General features: G+C 32.4%; 1 protein-coding gene and 1 pseudogene across 11 annotated transcripts in view; both read left to right on the forward strand.

Moving 5' to 3' along the window:
* Positions 1 to 19,964, forward strand: part of LOC145263767 (coiled-coil domain-containing protein AGAP005037-like) — a 758,348-nt gene that overhangs the window by 664,552 nt on the left and 73,832 nt on the right. The gene's annotated exons all lie outside the window — the stretch shown is intronic.
* LOC145264010 (U2 spliceosomal RNA) lies at positions 10,033 to 10,165 on the forward strand (annotated as a pseudogene).

The raw sequence follows: 19,964 nt of genomic DNA on the forward strand, positions 1-19,964 counted from the left end.
GAAAAAAAAAAAAAAAAGTGGTGGTAGGCAGGCAGGTTTAAACCCGTGATTCGAAGGCGGAAAAGAAAGTGAAAGAAACGCTGAGAGTTTACCGCTGCGCCATGACGCGAGCGGAAGTGTAAACTGTTCAAATTTAGTGATGAAAAAGAAATGAATGAGAATCACGCAAGTGCAGAAATGAAGTCTAACTCAAGCTTGCCACCATATTTGTTTTCCCCACGATGTTGGGGGAAAACCAGCTCCCCCCAAAAAGGGGGAACTCTGGCAGTGTCCAAATGAATAGCAATTGTCTGATATGAAGGGTTTCCCCCCACATTGATCAAAGTTGATTGCCTTTCTGAATGTTCCGGCCGGCTGTTTACTTCACTTCGACTAGCTTCACTTTTATACGAAAAAGACAAGCAAACACTCGAAACTAGGAATTTTTGTAAAACGCGATCAAAATAAAGATAAGGACGACGTCTGTTTTCGAATCGGAGATATTATAATCTAGGGAGTATAAGGAAAGTTCTCCAAAATAGTAACGTTGTCGAGAAGCCCGGTGAAAAAAAAACTTTCTTGGACATGCACAAACGCGTGCACCCATTTTACCTTTTATATTATAGACTAGCCTAGATGTTTGGAGGTGTGTGTTGAGCAAAAAAGTGATAGTAGGTAGGCAGGCTCGAACCCATACCATGGAGGAGGAAAAGAATGTGAAAAAAAAAATGTGATATCTTTGCCGTTGCATTCATCACCAAACAGGCAGTCGCGAAGGTTTAAATTAAGGCTAGTCAATCGAAAAGAGAGGATGACTTTCGAAAACATCAGCGAAAAAAGCAACTCCTCCTTGTACAAAAGTGCCCAGTTGAGGATGAAGGAATTAATGTTTTTAGCCAATTTTTCGATATTTGTCATCCGAAGGGTCGAGCATCAAAACGATACCAATCTCATGAAAATCTGTCGCCTCTGTCAAAAGTTTTAGGCAAACATATAAATATACATACATACATTTAAACAGACAGGTGAGATTTATATTATAGACTAGTGGGGGTACCCGGCGTTGCCCTGGTGTTTGGAGGTGTGTGTGTTGTGGGGGGTAGATCAAAATACCCCTGTTTAAAAAAAAACATTGGCCGGGTGTTTGGAGGTGTAAAAGAAAAAAAAAGTTTTGGTAGGAAGGTAGGCTCGAACCCAAAGCCTTGAGGTCAAGGTAAAAATGAAAGGGAAAAAAAACGTGACACCTAACCATCTCGGCCACGATGGGGAGAGGAAGTGGAAGGTGTCTTAATTTAACGTTTATAAAGTGAGATTGATAGGTGCGAGAAAGTTAAGTCGCGTGATGTTTGACCTAGTTTTGCGCTGCAAGCCAGTTTCTGTTTCCCCTGCCCTAGCATTCGCTTTTTTTATACTGAAAAGCGTAACGAAGATGTAGCGATAAAAAAAAAATCTCGAAAATAGCATGTAAAAGTTGGGCAAATCAAAGATAGACATGACGCCAGGTCATAACTGGTAGATATTATTATCTATGGGGTATATAAAAAGCTTTAAGAAGGAGTGACCCGACTGAGAAGCCTGGCGAAAAAAGCCTTTGGTGGACATACAGAAAAAATGCACCCACACACACACACACTTACACACATTTATGCTTTTATATATATAGATTACCCTCCTAGTCTTAAAGAAAGAACCATAAGCACTAATGGGTTAAAATAAAAAAAATAAAAAAAATAAAAAAAATTTGTATTTAAATTTTAGTAAATGAATTTTTTTATTTAAAATTTATTAAATTATTTTTTTCTAATCTAAATTTTATTAAATTAATTTATTAAAATTAAAAAAAAAATTTTGGATTAAATTAATGATAAATTTTTTTTTTTTTTTGCTTTTAATTGATAGCAATGGAATATAATTTATATATTTATAAAAAAAATTAATTTTTTTTTGCTTTTGTTGAGTTTCCATTTGGAAATGCAAAAATTTATTTACATTTGAAACTTTTGTGTGCATGATTTTATTTTACCAGATAAAGACAATCACATGTAATTTGCAATCATCAAAACTTGTAATTATGTATTGAAAAATTAATTATGTATTGAAAAATCGATTATGTATTGGGAAAAAAAAATGAGAGATGGTGATTATGATGGTATTACCAAATAAAGACAATCACGTGTAATTTTTAATCATCAAAAATGTAATTCTGTATTAATTGAAACTAATTCATTATGCATTGGGGAAAAATGAGAAATGATCAGCATCATGGTTTTGCTTTGCACACGAAAATCTAGAAAAAGACTTATCCACGTTTTCTGCAGACATGCTGCAGACGGCCAATTTGGAATAAACAAGCCTGCTCGCAACAACTGCAGGTTAGAGTCTGGTCTAGGTTTGGGGCTGGGGCTAGTTAGCGCTCCTTCCACCTGTATCTAAGTAATAAATATTTATTGATTTTAAATTACCAGTGAAGATAAAATCGAGAGATCGTCCCCCTTCCCACAAGTATATTTTTCCGTCAAAGGAAATATCTTCACATTTAACATGTGTTTTTACGGTAATCAGGGAATAAAAATACAACTCTATAGTTAAATATTTATCAAATGTATAAAGAATCGGAATTGGTAATTGTGTCAGAATCGGGAAAAATATTGGAATCGCCCCATCACTAATATCATATATATATATATATATATATATATATATATATATATATATATGATATAGAAAACTTTTTTTAAGGCCATTAGTGCCCAAATTCTTTTTCTTTAATTTATTACCAAAAGTTTTTTTAAAATACAGTATTGCATTTGAAGATTAAGTTGATTTTTATAGAATAGAGCAGGGGTGTCTAAACTACAACCTGCTGTCCAAATCTGACCCACCAAAGTCTCTAATCCAGCCTGCAGATCTCTCATGGAAAACGTAAAAATATTTAAGAAGAGTTTTTTAAAGAATGGAAATGTGTGAAAATTGTGCGCTAGTGTTTTTTTTTTTTTTTTTTTTTTTTTTTCATAAAATGATTAAAAGAATGGAGATTTGAAGAACTATTTTCACGTAAAAAAAAAAAAAAAAAAAAGAGAAGCCAATAAGCAAAACGGTATAAAACATGTCCAGCTCATAATTTTTTTAGTTTGGCCTGCGTAGCTCTAAAATGTCAGCAAGATGTCCCTTCCCCACCCCAACATCCCGTTCAAAAATTGACAAGTCCGCAGAAGGAGAAGACTCCTTGATGGATGGTGTGCCGCCAAACACGTCAGTCTGCTGCAAGGATTGACCACTGACGGTAGTCAATGTGACAGGCACCAAGAGATATCTTTGGACAGTATCGTTTCCTTGGTGCCCTTTTGTCGCAGTGGCAAATAGAAAGTTCACCAATTGAGATTGATTTGGGGGAGACAGTGGTTTTCCATCCTGGAGACATGGTCAGCCCAGCGTAGTTGTGATTTCAACAACATGGCCTCAATACTGCTGATTTTGGCCTGTCCGAGCACTTCAAGGTTGGTGATGAAGTCACTCAAGTGAATGTTGAAGATGGTACAAAGGCAGCACTGGCAGAAACGTTTGAGAAGCTGCAGGTGAAGATGATAGGTAACCCACAACTCTGAGCCGTACAAAGTCGTTAATGATAATCAACCAGAGAGGGATGAATAAGACAATTTCTTTTAAATTATGCAAAAAGCTTGCCTCTTAGGGATGATAAATATGTTAAGGTACAGCTTGAATCTGAGCTTCAATCTATGCCTATCCCTAACTTGCAAAACACTCGACTAGCTACAACCACTATAAACAATTTACCCCACTCTCTATCTGTGCCTAAATCTAAATGCAGATTCCATGAACATAGCTTCTTTCTTTCCTAGAATTGCCCGCCTGTGGAACACTGTTCCATTGGCCTGCTTCCTGTCTGACTACAGTATGGTAGCCCTCAGGTTTAATATAAATAAGTTTTTGTTGAAATGTCGTCCCCTTAAATAATCCAATTGTACCCAACTTACACCATTAATGATTACTACATTACCATCTTACATTTATTAACTCCTATCCTCAAGTGGCCTTTGGGCCTTGATAAATGGTGACTCCATTGTAAAAAAAAAAAAAGAGAAAAAAAATACATTCGAGAAAATTGACCTGATGTTTAAAAAAAAATCCAACTAAAACTATCCCAAAATTGAGACTACTATGAAATAATAATAATAATAATAATAATAATAATAATAATAATAATGATTAGGATCACTTGGAGCAGTCCCAAAGAACTTGGAAAAAGGACTAGGAGAAATCGGAATCAAGAGGTAGGCTGAAATTTTGCAATAGAAAACAGCCAAAATTCTAAGTAATACCATTGAATGCGGAAACTAATTCATATGAGTTACAAATGCTAACCGGTCACATAGAAACTACAACAAAAGTAAAACTAGGAGCAAAGTATAATATCTGTTCTGATACTACACTTCACTTTTTCTGACCTCAATCAGTGGATGAGAAATCCTTCTAGATTGAGGCAATTCTAATTTTTGTTCCTATCCAGAGTGCCCCTTTTTGGGGGAGTTGGATTTTCCCGACATTAAAAACCGACCTTGTGTCTAACTCTGCCCTCGTGGGGAGACAAGCAAATAGGAACAAAAGTAAAAACGAAAAGATGGCATGCCACATAGAGCCAAGAAAACTGAAACCATAAAATTGTAAATTACCCCCCCCCCAAAAAAAAAAATGGTAGTGTTGGCATTAACTGGCACCACACCATATAGTCGAGAAGAATCAAGGAGGATAGAAAAACTGAAGAGAAAAAGCACTGATCAGACCTCCACTGGATCGGTGCGAAGGGGACTGGAACTTTGGGAATGCTTATTGCCACCCAAATTCCAGTGAAAAACCAAGTCATTATCAGCTAGAAATAAATCGTAAATGACTGTTGCGATAACGCAAATTTATTCGCAAATGTTATCAAAATAGGTGGAGAGTACTAGAAATCTGGGGAGACTTTTTTTTCGCCTAGACTCCAGAAAACACCACTGGTTGTTGTCAGTGAGTAATCTCTGATGATGGTTGATGTGAGAACTCCTAGTGAGTACAACAACAACAACAACAACAACAACAACAGATAATAATAATAATAATAATAATAATAATAATAATAATAATAATAATAACTAGCGGGACCTGTGTAGATTCCACAGTGGCATCTTTCATATGTAATATATTGATGCTGGGGATTCTGTGGGCGTTCAGGATGAATGAATACACCATTATATTATTCTAGTCCTTTTGTTAAACTATAAAAATATTTATCTAAGCAACTCTATATATTAATACATAAATCTCTCTCTCTCTCTCTCTCTCTCTCTCTCTCTCTCTCTCTCTCTCTCTCTCTCTCTCTAATAATAATAAGAAAAAATGTAAAAAAATAAACAATGAAAAAAAAAAAAAAAAGACAAATAACTGCTGTGGATATTATTACAAAATATAGAAGTGCAGTGTGATGCATCAATTTTTTGTCCCAAATATTTTAAATTAGAAAACTTATAGCGTCCGCCGACCGAGAGATTTGTGTTATCATTTTTTTACTACGGAATAACTTAAAATCGTTCGTAAATGTGTATGCCGGAATTAAATCTCAACCAATGAAATTTGCCAGAAAGCGTGACACACAAAAGAACACACACACACACGCTATCGTATTAATAAATATATAATAATAAATTGATTTTTGTAACTTTTTTTTAATTTGAATTATTATCTTTCACGTCACTCTTTGCTAGAAAAGTCCAAAAATATGTACAAAGATAATAATCTAGATTAAAAAAAAATGACAGTAATCTAAAATGGGACATAAAATAGAAAACTTTAACCAAATGCAATAAAATCAAATCAACTCAAGTGTATGACTGAATTTCATCTTAATTCTTTTTTTTTTTTTTTTTTTTACTTTTGATTTACCACCCCCAACCCTCACCCCAACACACCTAAAACAAGGCATCTTGCCACTGAGACATGAAGAACTACTGTGATTAGGGGCCCAGATTTATAAAGGGAATCTTAGATGGGGAGTTGTGTAGCAAGATGTCCATATTGTAATTAAATTTCTGTGTGTTGTTACTGTCAGTGAAACATGGAGCAGGGAGGAAACTGTAAAAGTTAGCAGTCCGAGGAAAGAAGTTTCTATTTACTTACTCCTCATGAGGGTAAAGGAAGACACAAGATCGGTTGGGTACATTTTACAATTCACAGTGACTTGAAAAAGTAGTAAAAAAATCAAATATATAACAAATAAATGTTACTAAAGGCAAGATAAGTTACCCTTCTACTTAGCTGGATCAGTTTTTAGTGTTTTTACTTAATGTAAAATGTTTGGGTCTGGTATGTTTCAGCGTGGCCAATCCAGCATAGCTGATTCAGTGGAGTGTGTGTGTGGGGGGGGGGGGTCAAATTAGCGCTTTGTCGTTAAAGTCAGATTTTTTTTTTTTTATATTTTTAAAATTAATTCTGTAAACGATTTTTTTTTTTTTTAATTTTAATTTTTAAAATTAATTCCGGAAACGAAGATATTTTTTCTTTGAATAAAATTGAAGTAAAAATTATTAAAAGAAAAAAAATTAATTTCATTAAAAAAAAAGAAGAACTTAAAAATAACCGGGTTTATTTAAAACACAACGCAACACAAAAGCAAACAGCACTCGGTCGTCAACAACAAGATTATATTTTTATGGTGTTTTTCTTAATTAAAAAAAAAACTTTTGAATATTTTTTAAGTTTATAATCCTTATAAAATTAATTATAAAATAATTAATCAAAAAGAGTTTTGCAAAAAAAACATGATTTTTCAGAAAACAGTTAAATTCATATAAACATTAAAAACTTCAAACTGTGTTTATTGAAAACACAACACAAAAACAGACAACATTCTGTCATCAACAAGGAAATTATATTTTCACATTGTTTTTCTTAATCAAAAAAAAAAAAAAAATTAAAATAACTGTTCATTTAAAATACAAAACAAAAATAGACAATACTCGGTCGTCAACAATGATATATTTTAATATGGTCTTTCTTAATTAAAAAAACGAATTCAAAAATATTTTTTATGTTTTTAATCCTTAAAAAATTAATTAGAAAATAATAAACCAAAAAGAGTTTTGCAAAAAATATGATTTTTCTTTAAAACAGTTAAAGTGATACATTTTCATATTGTTTAAAAAAAATTTTTTTAAAATGTTATAAAATTTTTTATAAAAATGTTTGTCAAATTGTCCCCTCACTGGATTGGCTAAGCGGAAATATCTGATTCCCAAAATGTTTAATCGGCTTGTAAAATGTTTATTCGAAAACAAGTAATGTCAGGTAGTACATAAGCACAAAGAAAAATTGTTGCAGTGTATTTGTTTTGCGGCCATTTTTCTTTGCGCTTGTGTACTGCTCAACATTACTTGTCTTTCAAGCTGAATAAAAATTTTATATGAAGAAAAAAACATTAAAAACTTATTCAGCTAAGTAGAAGAGTAACTTATCTTGCCTTTGGTAACATTTATTTGTGAGATATTTGATTTCCCCCCCCCCACTTTTTTGAATCGCTGTTGATTGTAAAACATACCCGGTCGGTTTTTAAATGTGGTAAAACTCCAGCTCCCCCAAAAGAGGCACTCTGGATTGGAACAAAAATAAGAATTGCCTCAGTTTAGAAGGATTTCTCCCTCACTGATCGAGGACAGAATAGAACAGTGTAGTATCAGAAGAGATAATATAGCTTTCTTCCTCGCAAAAAAGGCTATCAGATTAGGAAGTTTTCTGCCATCTGGAGATCTCTACAGTCAAGGTTGCTGCTTGTTCATGTTCATTGGCGGTTTTTACATTGAGGGGCTTATATGTGTAATAAGTAGGGCTATGACAACAGAATATTCTTATCATTTGACTCTCCAGTATATATCCGACACAGTTAGACACAGTTAATCAACCGAGAACCACATCACTCTGTATAAAAGCATATAAGATATCAACGGATACACACTCGAGAATCAAAACAATGAAAAGAATATGCTGTTGTCATTAGTTAATTAGAGAACATTCCGTGGAAGTACTTGTAAAACAAGCACAAGGAAGTCACATTACTATGATGGGACAGGGGCCGGACATTGATAGACAGTGCAGGACCTATTAGATTAGAGAGTACTTTTGTTGCACCTTCTCTGAAGGAGCTCAGGTGTGGCAACAATTCTCCATGAATGGTTGAATGGTGACTTTATAAAGATACTAACAGGCTACCCGGCGTTGTCCAGTGATAAAATATGAATAGATATTATATTTTAATTCATACAGAAACTGAGACATGTGCATGCAAGTATTATGTTTTTTTCTAAACAGTTCACTTCTTGTGAGTAAAAAAAAACAAAAAAAAAAACTCGAGCTGAGATCGAAACCTTAAAGACAGTGAATCAAGTATGATAACCATTAGACCAGCTTTACATGATCTTTAAAAAGTGTTTTCAAACCTACTTATTCTTAACATAAAGAAGATGTCATGTTTAATGGCCGTGCATGCACATTCGTGAAAACAGTTGACAAACAGATAACCCCCCCCCACACACACACGTACCAATTTTTCAATTTTGACCCCAAAGCAGCCCTTTTTCCAGATGAAAACCGATTAAAAAGTTTTACACGTCTGAATACCCTATATACTAAATTTCAAGTCTGTAGATCAAAAATTCATTGAGTATATAGGTTGAGAATTGTCCTCACACATACACAAACAAATTCTCACTTTTATAGATATATCTATATATTAATACGATAGCGCATGTGTTATATTGTGTGTCATGCTTACATCTTTTTTCTTCCGCGTGATTGTCGTTTAATTGTTATGACCTTACATTTCTTGTAATAAATAATTTTGCCAAGAATTCTTCATAAATTTTGGTTTAGGTTTCGATTACAGGTGATGACACTCAAGTCATCTATTATTTTTTATAAATAATTTTACCAAGAATTCTTCATAAGTTTTGGTTACAGTTTTGATTAAAGCTGAAGGAACTCAAATTATATATATATATATATATATATATATATATATATATATATATATATATATATATTATCATAAGTTTTGGTCTCAGTTTCGATTCAAGCTGATGCACCAAAGTCATATGAATATATTTTTTATTTTTGAAATCCAGACTTTATAATATATAAGAATCGATAGAAAATTGACTACAATCTGCACTTCTATTTCTTGTTCTCTTTCGGTGGAGGAGAAATCCTTCACGACTGAGACAATTTTTATTTTTGTACCTTTTCTCCACGTTAAAAAACGACCCTGGTGTCTAACTCTGTCCCGTGGGGAGGCATAGTAAATAGGTACAATAATATATATGAAGTTTGCATAAATTAAAATATCAGATTTAAGTGTATTTTACAACCGGTCTATACTGGACATCCCTGTTAGCTTGGATAAATACTTTTGCAATTTTAACAAAAGAGATACAATAATATCAGGCTGTCTCTATTTACGCTAAACATCCAAAGAATGCCAACATCAATATATTACTTATGAAAGAGTCTTCTGTGGAATTTCCACAGATCCCGCTAATAGATTATTAATTATTTATTAATCAATAAACTTCATTAGTGAGTTTAAATTCTGTAAAATTTACTAACATGAAAAGATGAAAAAAAAAAAAAAAGTAATATTCACAATCCTCATTATTTGATTTCATTGTAATGTGTTGTCTACTGTTTTCGGTTTCATCTACTACATATAGGTTTTCTGCATGCTGAAGGCTGTAGTAAGGGGAGGTAACTGTATGATGTAAAGGGAAATAACTCGTTTTTAAAACTAATAAGCAGTTGAAGTGTAAATAGTTTTTTTTTTTTTTTTTAAACTGTTCTGCGAAAATGCACACTGAAAGTCCGTGGTAAAGTGTGGTTTAAAATATAAAGGAAAATTAGATGGTGCTTACCTTATGGTAGAGGAAAAAACGTGATGCCGATGGTTGAGGTCAAGAAAAGAGAACAAAGTTTAAGATCTAAGATTTTTTTTTTTTTGGTAAATGTTTACTTTAACTACTTTCTTGGCCTTTTGGTCAAGATCAAAGTGTAGTATCTGTTCTTCAGATGCTGCACTTCATTTTCTTGTTCTCTTTCGGTGGAGGAGAAATGCTTCACGACTGAGACAATTTTTATTTTTGTACCTTTTCTCCATGTTAAAAAACGACCCTGGTGTCTAACTCTGTCCCGTGGGGAGGCATAGTAAATGGGTACAACAGAACACCAACCAATAAAATCTGTTTTTTATAGGTTTTCGGGGTCGGTGACAACGAATCTGATATTCAAATCCGTCGCAAATTTACCGTTTGCATGGTATTAACCCCTGAATCCTCGCACTATTTTGTGCCAACTCACCGCCATCGTTTATGCTAATCTTTCATGATGCGTTCGCAAAGATAGCAGTAGTAAATCAAATTGGCACAGATCTCAAGTCTTGAGTAATTCTTAATAACAATGACGGCGGAAAGAATCAATGTAGTCCGATTCAAGACAGAGACTGGAGTAAACTGACTTGAATCCAAAATTTGATATTTTTATAATAAAGTCGGAGGCTTCTCATTGGTTGATTATCCTAACCGTAGTTATAAATAAGATCATCCAAATGTTGGTAGTTATACCCTCCATTATAATCAAAAACATTTTAACAGGCTGTTCAAACAATTTTTCTAGTAGTAATAGCACTAGTAGTATCATATGGTAGCCAGCCAGTCTGAGAAATTGTCTTCAGATAGATGAGCTGTCGGATAGCCTCCTTCCAGTCGGGTGACTGGACAGTGTAGGATCAGATGATTTGTGTCCCTGGGAGGGTGGGGGGGGGGCTTCCTTGCATTTTGAACAGATAGGGGAGTTAATTTGTCTCAATCTGTATTTGTCCTGAAGTGTCTTGTTCTGATACAGTTTGCATATACCCACTGCTTCCTACTGTTTGTAGCAAGACCTGGGAGGCGCAAAGTTGGGTCTTCAATAATGTCTTCTCCTGTAGGAGTACTGTTTCTCCATTCTTCCTTCCATGTCTCAGCTGGTTGGAAATGTTTTATTTTTGAGTTATAGAAGGGCTTTCGGGGCTTGAGTCTGGAGGTATCTGGGCCATCTTTTAAAATTTATTGGATTGATAAGTCATTTGTTTCCTCCTTGATGTTTTGAATCCATTTTTGAATTGCCTTTTCCCTCTTTATGTGGAGTGGTGCGATTGAGCTTGCTACTGGTAGCCATTTTGTCTAGTGCAGATTTTTCAGCTACACATGACCTTGTGTTTAATCTCTTACAGAGCTAAATGAAATGAGTTCTATAACTAAGAGAAATCATCAACAATGGTAATGCTCTGCTGATTAGTAATGGCAGAAGTTTCCCAAAACTTATTCCATCGACTCCTAATTTGTGCAAACTCACCAGAACCTGCTCCTCCTTATGCTCCAATGCTATCAGCAAGTCAACAAGACAACAAAACTTCTAGACAACCTTGATAGTTTTGCCATTCATATATACTTTTTTCATTTTATTTAAGTTCTCATTATTTGTAAATTTAATTTGTGATAGGAAACAAATGATGTGTCTATGTTTAAATAAATAAAATTAATCTAACATATAAAGTTATCTTGTTGGATTTTTGAAGTCATACCCAAGTAGCAATTAAGCTGACAAACTAACCTTTTCTCTTAACTAGCAAATTTTTATTTGTTATTCTTGTACCATGCTATTAGCAATATAATGGCGAAGCTTATTACAATTTTTTTTTTTAATTATTTCATCTAGCCCAGACAATTGATAATATGGATACCTATATATATGTGTTTAAAGGGGAAATATGTTTATTTAATTGTATTAAACCTTTTATTAACACTAGTCCTTTAATTTATGAAGCTCAATGCATATATGAATAAATGACAAAAGTCTGTATTCCAAGTTTCAAGATGTTGACCATCTTACCTTTTATTTCTTTAAGTATGTTGAGATGTTCAATTCTTGACAGCACCTGTTTCGTAGCGAATGATCATTCATGTAATTATTATGCAAATTTTTGAATTTATTCCGCCCTTAATTCATCAGAAGAAAAAGAGCTTATTAACTTTAAAAGAAAATAAAGGAACATGGTCATGATTGCAAAATCCGAAATTGGAAGAGATGATGGCGAAATTCGTTGAAAAATAATAGCAACTTCTCTTCCAATTTCGGATTTTGTAATCCTGCTCATATTCCTTTATTTTTTTAACGTTAATAAGTTGTTTTTCTTCTGATTAGTTAAGAGCAGAATAAAAAAAAAAGTTAACATAATAATTACATGATTCTGCACTATGAAACAGGTGCCATAAAGAATTGTACATGTCCTACGCAATTAAAGAAATAAAAGGTAAGATGGTGAACATCTTAAAATTTGGAATATAGACTTTTGTCATTTTCATATACAGGGTGTCCAAAAGTCACTGAACTTGACCCTGATTTTGGTGAAACAATTTCACAACTTGCGTACATTGTTTAATGCTATACTTATCTATAATTAATTTCCAAAATATTATCTGTAAAATATTTGAAAAAGAGAAAAAAAATAATCATTAATGGTAAAATAACAAAGATTTTCGACCCTTCAGTGACTTTTTGGACACCCTGTATATATCTTGTCAGGTTTTCAAAGTCAGACTCAAATAACATTTAAACTTACAAATCACACTTGGCTTGAATATGGTTGGATACTTTCCCTCCGTAAGACAGTATCAGATGATCTTGTTGAATTTATTTCCATTCAGATCATTCAGACTACTATTCTCATCTCGATTGTTATATTCACATACACTTTATGTAAAATTTCAAATGTTTAGACCTAAAATTGGCTGAGTAATTTGGTAGAGACGGCAGAGGTCATATTTATTTTAACTTTCACCCGAATTTTGACCTTTTAACATTTATTGTTTTGGGCTCAAATCAAAATAAAAGGTTTGATCCATGTCCAAGTAACCTACATCTAAAATTTGAAGTGTTTAGACCCAAAATTGCCAGAGGAGTTTGGTAGAGTTTTCAAAGATCAAATCGTTGAACTTTGATCCCTTGACAGCCACATTTCTGGCTGAAAACCGATTAAAAAGATTTTCCCAAATCTCAATACCCTTTATGTCAAATCTCGAGTCTGTAGACTGAACATTGACAGAGTAGTTTGGTAGGGAAATGTGTACACACACACACACACACACACACATACACACACAATTTCACTTTTATAGATGTATAAATTATAAGTTACAATAATTGTTTTCAATTTTATTTTTAAAATTTTGTTCTATCAAATTGCTAGTTCAAAATCAGAAATTTTTTTCATTTTAATTCCTTAAGACTTAGAGAGTTAGCTCGCTTTTTTCTAATCTATTATTTCCATGATTTTATTTCATTTTATTAATTGAATATTTCTTTTTTTTTTTTTTTTTGCTTGTTCCCATTTTTCCTTTTTATGTTTATTCATTAGGTTCTTGTCTAAGATTCTCCCCATATCTCAAGAAACGAGAATAAAGAAAAATCTGTATGATGTACATACCTGTGATGATACAAAAAAAATATCATATTCCAAAAATCAAGTAAATTGATAAAGTAGTTTTATTTTTATTAAAAAAAAGTAAAATTTTATGAGCATCCAAGGAGTGACTGTCTCACTCACCATTTTGAAAAAAAAAAAAGAAAAAAATTGTACAAGAGTGATAACTTAATAATCATACTTACTAGGTTTATGTTGTAATGCATACGAATTTCCATTAATTGCTTAAAATGTTTTTCTTTATAAAAATTTAACTACTTGATCAGTTTATGTGATTTTTGAAATTTTTAGATCTATTCGTTTTGTCACAGGTACGTACATTATACAGATCTTTTGGCCTTTGTTCGTAATAATAACGAAAATCGAATTTTAACTAAAAGCAATGTTATCTATTTAATTGCTATGTCGCAATTACTAACATCTTACTACATTATTATATTAAACATTTACTTTCATAATCCAGTCATCCGCCATTACTGCCTGACTTCATGCAGTTATCTCCCCTGTCTATTCTGTTTATTTAAATAATAAACAGAATAGACAGGGGAGATAACTGCATGAAGTCAGCACTTTGAAAGCAGTTTTCATTAATAATTTATTTTCTACTTTATTATTTTTTGTAATTTTTGGATATGTTACTCATTTCGACACAACAATTAAATACTTGACGTTGCTTTTAGTTCAAATTCAATTGTTCGATTTTTGTTCTTATTCTAAACAAGCACTTTTTTTTTTTTTTTTTTTTTTTTAATATAGGGAAGACACTGAACAAAAACCATTCACTATTTTTTAAGATTTTGGTTTCATCTGACTATTTCGTTTCAGGCGATATATATTTGAACTGATTTCCAAACGAGTTTGTGTTACCTTGATATTAAGTCGAGTGAATGAAATGCTAAAATAGTGTTCGATCTTATTTTATTTCAGTCCAACCAACAGGTAGGCATTTCACTGTAAATACCTTCAACTGCTTGTCGCTCTTAGAGAGCACACATCCGCGCTTCTTCTTCCTCTTCTTCTTGCTAAGTAGACATTCTTTAGGGAGAGGCGACATACTTCTTGATACAAATTGCTGTAGGACAAAGCAAGACGGTTCTTAAGTAAACATTATTTGTAGATATTAAAACTTTAAAGAATAACAACCCTTAACAAAATTATTGAATTCGGTGTAAAATCATCAAATGGCTGTAGAACAGAGCAAGATGGTTCCTAAATAAATAATTGTTGATGGTTCAAAATTTTAAGCACGATAACCCTTAACAAAATGGCTGAATTCGGCATTAAATCACCCGTGAATTATGGTATAACATAAAAAAGTAAATTTTGATACTATGTTATAAAATAGCTTAAAATATTTTTTTTAACTTGATTAAAAAAAAAAAAAACGGTGCTTATTTAAAGTAACACTTATTTAAAAAACAAAAACAAAAAAAAAACAGAAAAATCATTTGTACATACTCGTCACGAAATGAAGATGTTGCATTCCAAAAATCACATATTTTTTTTATTAAGAAATAAAATTTTATGATTTTTAGCGACTTTGATACTAAATAAATCCATTATAAGCTTGAGTTTGATCTCGGTAGTTCGAATTTAGTTGTCTCTTTTATTTCTTCAACATTGCCAATCAAATCCTATGTCTCACGTTATTATAATGTTTGATTTTCTTAATTAAAAAACGAACTATTTGATCAATTTATGTGGTTTTTGGAATACAACATTTTCGTTCTGTGATGAGTACATGAAGATTTTCCTGTATTTTTTTTTTTTAAATAAGTGTAATTCTAAATAAATACACAAAAAAAAGATTAAAAAAAATGTTACCATTATTGACAGAATAGATCTACTAATAAAATACTGAGACTTCTTTTTGTTTTCTGTAAGCCTACAGCAACTGTGTATGAATGCTGTCTTCAACTTTTGCCTAAACCTTTTTTTAGAATATCAATGTTAAAAAAAAAAAAAATAGTGTTTTCACTTGTGTATTTCCTTCCATCGTATAAATTTCACTTTCTCTAAAATTATCTTTACATTAAAATGTGCACATTAAAAAATAAGATTTGCAAAATTATGTACAAAAAAATATCTCTTTAATTCCCGTAAAAATAATTGTCATTTTAAGTTATTTATTCTTTAAGTAAATAAAACAAATATATCTCTTCTGTATTTATTAGGCTAAATCAATCAGAGCATTCATATATTAATTACCAGAAGGGAGATCTGATGTTTCCCGGGGTTGAATGATGTTCAAAAAATGTTTCACACTCCCACATTTTTATTGCCATGAAAATCGATGAAATCACCTATTTTTTTTTAATCAAATCGATTGATTACCTGCTCTAGTTGGAGACCCATCATGGTGCACCAGGAGGAAGCTTCACATACCTCCTCACAGTGACTTAGTTCAGAATGCATTATAGTCTACATTGCACTGTAAAGAACCTACTGTTGATTTTATAAAATCATTTTTTATGTATAATGGTTTGAATCAAAGTTTAAAATGCAAAAGTCAACTATCATGCTTCAATTGTGCTCTAAAGGGAAGCATTCATTTTGACCGCACCATATCAAAGCAAAAAAAAAAAAAAAAAAAAGTTGTAGTAGGCAGGCAGGCTCGAACCCATGCCGCGAAGGAAGTAAAGAACATGAAAAAAAAAAGTTACATCTTTGCTGTTGCCTCCATCGCCAAACCGGAAGTGGCGAAGGTTTAAATTAAGGTTAGTAAATCGAAAAGTGGGATGACTTTCGAAAATATTTGTGAAATAAGCGACCCCTCTCTGTAGAAAAGGGCCCAGTTGAAGGTGAAGGAATTCATGTTTTTAGCCAATTTTTCGATATTTGTCGGCCGAAAGGTCAAGCTTCAAAATGATACTAGTCTTGTGAAAATCCGTCGCCTCTGTCAAAAGTTTTAGGCATACATACATACATTTAAACAGACAGGTAAGATTTATATTATGGAAGAAGATTATGAGGAATAATTTGCCCGGTGGACTAATTCACAAAAAAAAAATAAAAAAAATAATAATGGTAATCTCATTCATCAAATCCCATTCGCCTTTGTTTGCAATATCATGGCAGCAGATATTTGAGCTTGACAATGAATGCCCTGGAAAAGTCACTTCTGATTAACGTAGTTTTAAAATATGCAAACAAAGAAAGGATTTGTGGTGATTTTAAATGGTACCTCTTCTTTTATCATAAATTGGAATCATTAATAAGAAAAAATAAAAATAAAATAGTGAGGTATACCCAGGCTTGAACAGGGAATCATTCGATCTGTAGTTGAATGTTCTACCACTAAGCTATATTTCCAGATTATAATAAATCTGTTTTTTTTTTGTTTTTTTTAAGAAGAAATGATTTGCTAAGATTTTATTATCTCCCTTGTTCAGTATAATGTAAAAGATTCCCCTGTAAAAAATTTTTATCTATAAGATAGAAAGACTATTTTTAGGATCGGATGTTTTTGATTCTCGATACTTATCGGATGAATTTCTGTACAAAACATATCTAAGAACACTGCCAGACATATAAATTAGCTTTATGTGAAATTTGCAAAAGATATGCTCAGCCGTTTCGGTTCCTATGAGGAAAGAACTCACACACAAAGTGACTGATATATATGTATGTACTAGCAGAGAGATCCAATATTGTCTGGGAGAGAACGAGGATCATTGAATGTTTCACCATTCCATAATTTATTATCATCTAAATCGGTAAAACCGCTCATTTTTCAATCCTCCCGACAGTTACTTAGTCCACAATACATTATAGTCCATATTGCACTGTAGAGAACCTACTGTTGAGTTTATAAAATTATTTTTATAGAATGGTTTGAAGTAAAGTTTTAAAATGCAAATATCAAGTGTCATGGTGTAGGGTTGCTCTAGCCAAAAACATTCATTTTGAACGCACCCCTGTCATATCAAAATGTCTACTGTTGATTTTATATGGTAGGCTGCTTGTGCGGTAATAAAATTTCACTAATGCGCTTGTGATGTTAAGCTGTATATTAACTTCAGCCAAAATCGCCGATTCTTTCTTTTATCGGATTTTTTTTCGATTATCGAGACTTATCGAAGGCATTCTGATACAAAACCTATCTAAGAACACTGCCAAGCATGTAAAGTATATTTGTGTGAAATCAAAAAAAAAAAAAAAATTGGCGCAGCCATTTAGGAGTCCATAGATAACTCTTTCTCTCTCTCTCTCACTCACTCTCACACACACACACACACACACAGTTCCGTTTATATAATAGTATATATATATATATATATAAAGTAAGCTTGTCTATCTGTGTGTGTGTCAAACGTTCTCTACCAAACTACTTGGTCAATTTAAGTCTACAGACCTGAAATTTGATAAATAGGGGACTAGCTGGATGCCTAGCATTGCCCGGTTGTACAATATGCTTGAACGTAATATAATTTATGCAGATTGCATACGCATTATTATAGAATCAATCCTCTTTTGAATATCATATATTACGATGTATTAATTTGCCCAGTGGACTAATTTGCAAAAAATAAAAATAAATAAATGTCAGCTGATATTTGGGCTTGATGATGAATGCCCTGGAAAGTTACTTCTAATTAATGATTAGTTTTAAAATATGCAAACGAAGAAATGATTTGAGCAATTTATAATGGTACATATTCTTTTATCGTAAATTTACTTCGTTAATAAGAAAAAATTAAAATAAAATGGTGAGATGCAACCGGATTTGAACATCGGATCATTCGATCTGTAGTGAATCCTCTACCACTGAGCTATATTTCCAGATGTCGATGATTTTTTTTTTTTTTTTTAAGAAGAAATGATTTGTTGAGATTTTATTATCTCCCTTGTTCAGTGTAATGTAAAATATTCCCCTGTAAAAATTCATTTTTATCTATGAGACAGAAAGACTATTTTTAGGATTGGATTTTTTTGATTTCTGATACTTATCAGATGAATTTCTGTACAAAACGTATCTAAGAACACTGTCAGACATATAAATTATCTTTGTGTGAAATTTGCAAAAGATAGGCTCAGTCGTTTTGGAACCTATAAGGAAGGAGCTCACACATACAATTGGTCCTGCATATGACCTTAAACTATATCCGATAGTGAGGCCCTAGCTTGTGGGTTTTGGGGAGTGTGGAACCACCCCTTAATTGCCATTGCTCCCAGGTCAACTCTGACCCGGAGTGGTAGTACCTGATAGGATCTCAACTATGGGTTAAATAGAAACAGGCGACTTGAAAAAAAAAAACAACAAATATACTCTATTAAAAAATTGCTCTTCAAAATAACTGGATTTGGCATTAAATAACCTGAAAAGGCTTGATATGCCGTAAAACAAAAACAACCAACCGCACACAAAAAGTGACTTTTATATAATAGTAGAGATTCAGATACAATTCTAAATTTAGCTGGTAAAAATAGTTGCTAAGGGATCAAAATTAAAAAAGAACTTGGCAGACGTAATCTGACTTAAAATGCTCCTCTGCTCATAAACAGATATACATTTATACGTTCAAGTTGGTTAATTTGTAAAGTTTTAATGTGCATGTAGACTAAGCTCAAATAATAGCGAATAATGTTGAAGAGCTAAATGTTTCAGTTCTAGATAATGGCAACCAAGTCATATTTTTTTTTTTTTTTTTAACTTTTGACATCACTACTATGACCAGTGTTTATAAATAGAACGTTTAATTATACCCCTCCTTTTATATAAAAAAAATATTGCAACATATAATTATTGGATTTACACCTAAAAAGAAAATGGAAATTTTTTTTTTTTTTTCCAATTTTGTCTACATGTAATTCATCAAGATGTGTTACCTCTCCTAAAATTAGCCCTTGTTTCTTAATGTATTGCTGTTATCCTTCTTTTTTTTTATGAAGTCTTTTGGAAACACTAGTAGTGGACAATGGTGAATTTCTAATTGCTTTTATGCTCTCTCTCTCTCTCTCTCTCTCTCTCTCTCTCTCTCTCTCTCTCTCTCGGTGGTGGTTGTAATGGTTGGTCATCAATTTCATCCGCTATTTTGCTTTTTAAAGGTTTTTTTTTGGCTACGTTGCATTTTTAATCTGATAAAAATACATCCAGAATTGTTTCCATTTAAATTTAAATTAAAAAAAAAACATAAAAAATGGAACTATTTTTTGTTTTTATCTCTCTCTATACCCCCCACGTACATGTGTGTGTGTGTGTGTGTGTGTGTGTATGTATATATATATATATATATATATATATATAATTTGAGGATGCTATTTTTCAAAAGTAGGGTAACCAATGAAATATAACGAGGTTAATACAAGAGTGCTCAATACGGAAGTAGAGCAAGTTACAGTTTCAATTTGTCTTTACATAAGCAGTAATTTGTTGCTACACAGTCATGAGCATGTTTCGGTCTTCTAGTATTTAGTAACTAGAGACCTC

The sequence above is a fragment of the Euprymna scolopes genome, chromosome 39 (assembly GCF_053919585.1).
Source record: "Euprymna scolopes isolate OS-2025 chromosome 39, ASM5391958v1, whole genome shotgun sequence".
Taxonomy (NCBI): Eukaryota; Metazoa; Mollusca; class Cephalopoda; order Sepiida; family Sepiolidae; genus Euprymna; species Euprymna scolopes.